The sequence below is a fragment of the Triticum dicoccoides genome, chromosome 1B (assembly GCF_002162155.2).
Source record: "Triticum dicoccoides isolate Atlit2015 ecotype Zavitan chromosome 1B, WEW_v2.0, whole genome shotgun sequence".
NCBI lineage: Eukaryota > Viridiplantae > Streptophyta > Magnoliopsida > Poales > Poaceae > Triticum > Triticum dicoccoides.
Genome location: NC_041381.1, coordinates 7,256,107 through 7,264,407, shown reverse-complemented (window position 1 = coordinate 7,264,407; position 8,301 = coordinate 7,256,107).

The window sequence follows — 8,301 nt, the reverse complement described above, 5'->3', positions numbered from 1 at the left end:
CTACACTAAGTATATGTATCATCGGACTCTACACTAAGTATAACAATAAAGCATATAAGATTCACTAAGCATATAAAATTCACTAAGCATATAATATTCACTAAGCATATATATCATCTGACTCTACACTAAGTATAACAATAAAGCATATAAGATTCACTAAGCATAGATTCACTAAGCATATAAGATTCAGTAAGCATATAAGATTCACTAAGCATATATATGATCGGACTCTACACTAAAGTACAACAATAAAACATATAAGATTCACTATGCATATATATCATCGAACTCTACACTAAGTATAACAATAAAGCATATCATCAAATTACTCTAAAAACTACAGTAAATGCAACATACCATCATATGCCGATCAACCATGGTACTTGTCAAGTGGGTCACGAATGGCACCCCGACGAAGTCACCACGTGGCGGAATGATGTCCCATAGGTTGCACACCTCCTCCTCGCTCAACTTCATTCTTTGAGCTACGATGGCATCACCGAGTGGGTCTTCATCATCCCCATCATCCTCATCATCCTCATAATCTTCTGCTTTGTTGATATAAATCACGCCTAGCTTGGGTCTTTCAGCTCTGAAGGAGAAGCTGATCAACTCACCACCAGTGATACGCATGTTGTCGATGAAACGGACCCATCCATCTCCTCCCACCCGCGTCATCTTTCGTCCTTTCTCGATCTCCATAGTGTAGGGGCCCCCAGGAGCCTCAAATGTCACAGAGTCTCCAGTCAGATTGTTGAATTCTGACCTCACATTGCATGGGACGATCTGTGTAGGGGCCCCCAGGAGCCTCAAATGATATATACACGATGCATTAATGCCAATAACACTAAAAACAAAATAGTAGTTACTAGTTTCATATAATTTATTACCGCCGCATGAAGAAAACTAGACTCAAAGTAGATGCCAAACAGCGTGCCAGTTGCAAGGCTGCTGGCGCACCTTGACTTGCACCGTCGACATGGTGGTGGTGGTGGTGGTGGTGGCGCCATTTCCCTAAAGCAATATGATTAAAGGATTAAAGATCCAAAAAGTAAACATAAAGTTTTCATAGCTAGAGTTCCCATGGCAAGCAAAATAACAACTAAAAAGTAAACATAAAGTTCAGTCCAACAATCACAAATTGCAAAAGTAGAGTGATTGTATGATAAAACACAAGAGTTTCATGCGCACCTCAAATCTATGTCAAACTTATTTTGTCGCGGACTCAAACAAAATTAGAATCCTGTCAGCAAATTGCCAACGAAGCATACCAAGAAAGCTAGCAATCTAGTAAACTAATGTCCCCAACTCTTTAGATGAAGCGTCGCTATCAGCATGAAATTTTCACTAAACACAAGGTTAAACAATACCAGTAGCTCAATAATCTAGAGATGTAACAAACAAATATATGGCAAAACATAACAATACTTTGATCTCATCTCATCCTCGTTAATCACAACAAAGCACACTAAATAAACTACCCCCTTCTCATATCAGTAATCCTAAATCTTGATGATTTCTGAGTATAGCACTTACAAATTAACTATTTTTCTATGATAGGAACATGAGATTGTAGCTTTGTCTCTCACATGAAAAATACCTAGTGGCCAAGCCCATACTTTTTTGGCCATGAACATCACCTCAAGAAAATCTACATTTGTTAACCAAACCGAACACTAACCCATCTGATCATCAATATTCATTAGGGTTAATTTGAGAAACAACATGGCGAGCCGCTGCGGAAAATTGATTGGAGCCCCTACGATGAACCCTAACCGAGAGATTGAGAGGAGCTACTATGGCGCGTGCAGGGAGGAGGAGATCGAGAGGGGGACTTACGGGGCTGGAGCGTCGGAGGAGGCGAGAGGCGACCATGCGTGGTGGCAGCGCACGGCACCGTCGACGGGGTTGAGGCGGCCAGGGACGAACCCTAACCGCGGCAGCGTCGTCGTCGGGCTGAGGGGATCGATTGTGAGAGGAGGGGGGTGCGGGGGCGCTCGATCGGGCTGGTTTTCTTTAGCTATAGTAGTAGGCGCTGTTGGGTTTCGTAGTAATTTCAAAAAATTTCCTACGCACACACAGGATCATGTGATGCATAGCAACGAGAGGAGAGTGTTGTCTACGTACCCAACGCAGACCGACTGCGGAAGCGATGACACGACGTAGAGGAAGTAGTCGTACGTCTTCACGATCCAACCGATCAAGTACCGAAACTACGGCACCTCCGAGTTCGAGCACACTTCAGCTCGATGACGATCCCCGGACTCCGATCCAGCAAAGTGTCGGGGAAGAGTTTCGTCAGCACGACGGCGTGGTGACGATCTTGATGAACTACAGCAGCAGGGCTTCGCCTAAACTCCGCTACAGTATTATCGAGGAATATGGTGGCAGGGGGCACCGCACACGGCTAAGGAATCGATCACGTGGATCAACTTGTGTCAACTTGTGTGTTTAGAGGTACCCCTGCCTCCGTATATAAAGGATCCAAGGGGGGGAGGAGGCGTCGGCCAGGAGGAGGTGGCGCAGGAGGAGTCCTACTCCTACCGGGAGTAGGACTCCCCCCCCCCCCCAATCCTATTCCAACTAGGATTCCCAAGGGGGAAAGAGGGAGAGGGGTGGCCGGCCACCTCTCCTAGTCCTAATAGGACTAGGGGAAGGGGGGAGGCGCGCAGCCCCCTTGGGCTGCCCCTTTCTCCTTTCCACTAAGGCCCATGATGGCCCATATGGCTCCCGGGGGGTTCCGGTAACCTCCCGGTAACCCGGTAAAATCCCGATTTCACCCGGAACACTTCCGATGTCCAAACATAGACTTCCAATATATCAATCTTTATGTCTCGACCATTTCGAGACTCCTCTTCATGTCCGTGATCACATCCGGGACTCCGAACAACCTTCGGTACATCAAAATGCATAAACTCATAATATAACTGTCATCGTAACCTTAAGCGTGCGGACCCTACGGGTTCGAGAACAATGTAGACATGACCGAGACACGTCTCCGGTCAATAACCAATAGCGGGACCTGGATGCCCATATTGGCTCCTACATATTCTACGAAGATCTTTATCGGTCATACCGCATAACAACATACGTTGTTCCCTTTGTCATCGGTATGTTACTTGCCCGAGATTCGATCGTCGGTATCCAATACCTAGTTCAATCTTGTTACCGGCAAGTCTCTTTACTCGTTCCGTAATACATCATCTCACAACTAACATATTAGTTGTAATGCTTGCAAGGCTTATGTGATGTGTATTACCGAGAGGGCCCAGAGATACCTCTCCGACAATCGGAGTGACAAATCCTAATCTCGAAATACGCCAACCCAACATCGACCACTGGAGACACCTGTAGTACTCCTTTATAATCACCCAGTTACGTTGTGACGTTTGGTAGTACCCAAAGTGTTCCTCCGGTAAACGGGAGTTGCATAATCTCATAGTCATAGGAACATGTATAAGTCATGAAGAAAGCAATAGCAACATACTAAATGATCGGGTGCTAAGCTAATGGAATGGGTCATGTCAATCAGATCATTCTACTAATGATGTGACCTCGTTAATCAAATAACAACTCATTGTTCATGGTTAGGAAACATAACCATCTTTGATTAACGAGCTAGTCAAGTAGAGGCATACTAGTGACACTCTGTTTGTCTATGTATTCACACATGTATTATGTTTCCGGTAAATACAATTCTAGCATGAATAATAAACATTTATCATGATTATAAGGAAATAAATAATAACTTTATTATTGCCTCTAGGGCATATTTCCTTCAGTCTCCCACTTGCACTAGAGTCAATAATCTAGATTACACTGTAATGAATCTAACACCCATGGAGCTTTGGTGCTGATCATGTTTTGCTCGTGGAAGAGGCTTAGTCAACGGGTCTGCAACATTCAGATCCGTATGTATCTTGCAAATCTCTATGTATCCCACCTGGACTAGATCCCGGATGGAGTTGAAGCGTCTCTTGATGTGTTTGGTCCTTTTGTGAAATCTGGATTCCTTTGCCAAGGCAATTGCACCAGTATTGTCACAAAAGATTTTCATTGGACCCGATGCACTAGGTATGACACCTAGATCGGATATGAACTCCTTCATCCAGACTCCTTCATTTGCTGCTTCCGAAGCAGCTATGTATTCCGCTTCACATGTAGATCCCGCTACGACGCTTTGTTTAGAACTGCACCAACTGACAGCTCCACCGTTTAATGTAAACACGTATCCGGTTTGCGATTTAGAATCGTCCGGATCAGTGTCAAAGCTTGCATCAACGTAACCTTTTACGATGAGCTCTTTGTCACTTCCATATACGAGAAACATATCCTTAGTCCTTTTCAGGTATTTCAGGATGTTCTTGACCGCTGTCCAGTGATCCATTCCTGGATTACTTTGGTACCTCCCTGCTAAACTTATAGCAAGGCACACATCAGGTCTGGTACACAGCATTCCATACATGATAGAGCCTATGGCTGATGCATAGGGAACATCTTTCATATTCTCTCTATCTTCTGCAGTGGTCGGGCATTGAGTCTTACTCAATTTCACACCTTGTAACACAGGCAAGAACCCTTTCTTTGCTTGATCCATTTTGAACTTCTTCAAAATTTTGTCAAGGTATGTGCTTTGTGAAAGTCCAATTAAGCGTCTTGATCTATCTCTATAGATCTTAATGCCTAATATGTAAGCAGCTTCACCGAGGTCTTTCATTGAAAAACTTTTATTCAAGTATCCCTTTATGCTATCCAGAAATTCTATATCATTTCCAATCAGTAATATGTCATCCACATATAATATCAGAAATGCTACAGAGCTCCCACTCACTTTCTTGTAAATACAGGCTTCTCCGAAAGTCTGTATAAAACCAAATGCTTTGATCACACTATCAAAACGTTTATTCCAACTCCGAGAGGCTTGCACCAGTCCATAAATGGATCGCTGGAGCTTGCACACTTTGTTAGCTTCCTTTGGATCGACAAAACCTTCCGGTTGCATCATATACAACTCTTCTTCCAGAAATCCATTCAGGAATGGAGTTTTGACATCCATCTGCCAAATTTCATAATCATAAAATGCGGCAATCGCTAACATGATTCGGACGGACTTAAGCATCGCTACGGGTGAGAAGGTCTCATCGTAGTCAATCCCTTGAACTTGTCGAAAACCTTTTGCGACAAGTCGAGCTTTGTAGACAGTAATATTACCATCAGCGTCAGTCTTCTTCTTAAAGATCCATTTATTCTCAATTGCTTGCCGATCATCGGGCAAGTCAACCAAAGTCCATACTTTGTTCTCATACATGGATCCCATCTCAGATTTCATGGCTTCAAGCCACTTTGCGGAATCTGGGCTCACCATCGCTTCTTCATAGTTCGTAGGTTCATCATGATCTAGTAGCATGACTTCCAGAACAGGATTTCCGTACCACTCTGGCGCGGATCTTACTCTGGTTGATCTACGTGGTTCAGTAGTATCTTGATCTGAAGTTTCATGATCATTATCATTGGCTTCCTCACTAACCGGTGTAGGTGTCACTGAAACAGTTTTCTGTGATGAGCTACTCTCCAGTAAGGGAGCAGGTACAGTTACCTCGTCAAGTTCTACTTTCCTCCCACTCACTTCTTTCGAGAGAAACTCCTTCTCTAGAAATGATCCATTCTTAGCAACGAATGTTTTGCCTTCGGATCTGTGATAGAAGGTGTACCCAACAGTTTCCTTTGGGTATCCTATGAAGACACATTTCTCCGATTTGGGTTCGAGCTTATCAGGTTGAAGTTTTTTCACATAGGCATCGCAGCCCCAAACTTTAAGAAACGACAACTTTGGTTTCTTGCCAAACCACAGTTCATAAGGTGTCGTCTCAACGGATTTTGATGGTGCCCTATTTAACGTGAATGCGGCCGTCTCTAAAGCATATCCCCAAAATGATAGCGGTAAATCAGTAAGAGACATCATAGATCGCACCATATCTAGTAAAGTACGATTACGACGTTCGGACACACCATTACGCTGTGGTGTTCCGGGTGGCGTGAGTTGCGAAACTATTCCACAATTTTTCAAATGTACACCAAACTCGTAACTCAAATATTCTCCTCCACGATCAGATCGTAGAAACTTAATTTTCTTGTTACGATGATTTTCAACTTCACTCTGAAATTCTTTGAACTTTTCAAATGTTTCAGACTTATGTTTCATTAAGTAAATATACCCATATCTGCTTAAATCATCTGTGAAGGTGAGAAAATAACGATATCCGCCACGAGCCTCAATATTCATCGGGCCACATACATCGGTATGTATGATTTCCAACAAATCTGTTGCTCTCTCCATAGTACCGGAGAACGGTGTTTTAGTCATCTTGCCCAAGAGGCACGGTTCGCAAGTACCAAGTGATTCATAATCAAGTGGTTCCAAAAGTCCATCGGTATGGAGTTTCTTCATGCGCTTTATACCGATATGACCTAAACGACAGTGCCACAAATAAGTTGCACTTTCATTATCAACTCTGCATCTTTTGGCTTCAACATTATGAATATGTGTATTACTACTATCGAGATTCAATAAAAATAGACCACTCTTCAAGGGTGCATGACCATAAAAGATATTACTCATATAAATAGAACAACCATTATTCTCTGATTTAAATGAATAACCATCTCGCATTAAACAAGATCCAGATATAATGTTCATGCTCAACGCTGGCACCAAATAACAATTACTTAGGTCTAATATTAATCCCGAAGGTAGATGTAGAGGTAGCGTGCCGACTGCGATCACATCGACTTTGGAACCGTTTCCCACGCGCATCGTCACCTCGTCCTTTGCCAGTGCCCGCTTATTCTGTAGTCCCTGTTTCGAGTTGCAAATATTAGCAACAGAACCAGTATCAAATACCCAGGTGCTACTGCAAGCTCTAGTAAGGTACACATCAATAACATGTATATCACATATACCTTTGTTCACCTTGCCATCCTTCTTATCCGCCAAATACTTGGGGCAGTTCCGCTTCCAGTGACCAGTCTGCTTGCAGTAGAAGCACTCAGTTTCAGGCTTAGGTCCAGACTTAGGTTTCTTCTCTTGAGCACCAACTTGCTTGCCGTTCTTCTTGAAGTTCCCCTTTTTCTTCCCTTTGCCCTTTTTCTTGAAACTAGTGGTCTTGTTAACCATCAACACTTGATGCTCCTTCTTGATTTCTACCTCCGCAGCTTTCAGCATTGCGAAGAGCTCGGGAATAGTCTTGTTCATCCCTTGCATATTATAGTTCATTACGAAGCTCTTGTAGCTTGGTGGCAGTGATTGGAGAATTCTGTCGATGACGCAATCATCCGGAAGATTAACTCCCAATTGAATCAAGTGATTATTATACCCAGACATTTTGAGTATGTGCTCACTGACAGAACTGTTCTCCTCCATCTTGCAGCTATAGAACTTATTGGAGACTTCATATCTCTCAATCCGGGCATTTGCTTGAAATATTAACTTCAACTCCTGGAACATCTCATATGCTCCATGACGTTCAAAACGTCGTTGAAGTCCCGATTCTAAGCCGTAAAGCATGGCACACTGAACTATCGAGTAGTCATCAGCTTTGCTCTGCCAGACGTTCATAACATCTGGCGTTGCTCCAGCAGCAGGCCTGGCACCCAGCGGTGCTTCCAGGACGTAATTCTTCTGTGCAGCAATGAGGATAATCCTCAAGTTACGGACCCAGTCCGTGTAATTGCTACCATCGTCTTTCAACTTTGCTTTCTCAAGGAACGCATTAAAATTCAACGGAACAACAGCACGAGCCATCTATCTACAATCAACATAAACAAGCAAGATACTATCAGGTACTAAGTTCATGATAAATTTAAGTTCAATTAATCATATTACTTAAGAACTCCCACTTAGATAGACATCCCTGTAATCCTCTAAGTGATTACGTGATCCAAATCAACTAAACCATAACCGATCATCACGTGAGATGGAGTAGTTTTCAATGGTGAACATCGTTATGTTGATCATATCTACTATATGATTCACGCTCGACCTTTCGGTCTCCGTGTTCCGAGGCCATATCTGCATATGCTAGGCTCGTCAAGTTTAACCTGAGTATTCTGCGTGTGCAAAAACTGGCTTGCACCCGTTGTAGATGGACGTAGAGCTTATCACACCCGATCATCACGTGGTGTCTGGGCACGACGAACTTTGGCAACGGTGCATACTCAGGGAGAACACTTCTTGATAATTTAATGAGAGATCATCTTATAATGCTACCGTCAATCAAAGCAAGATAAGATGCATAAAAA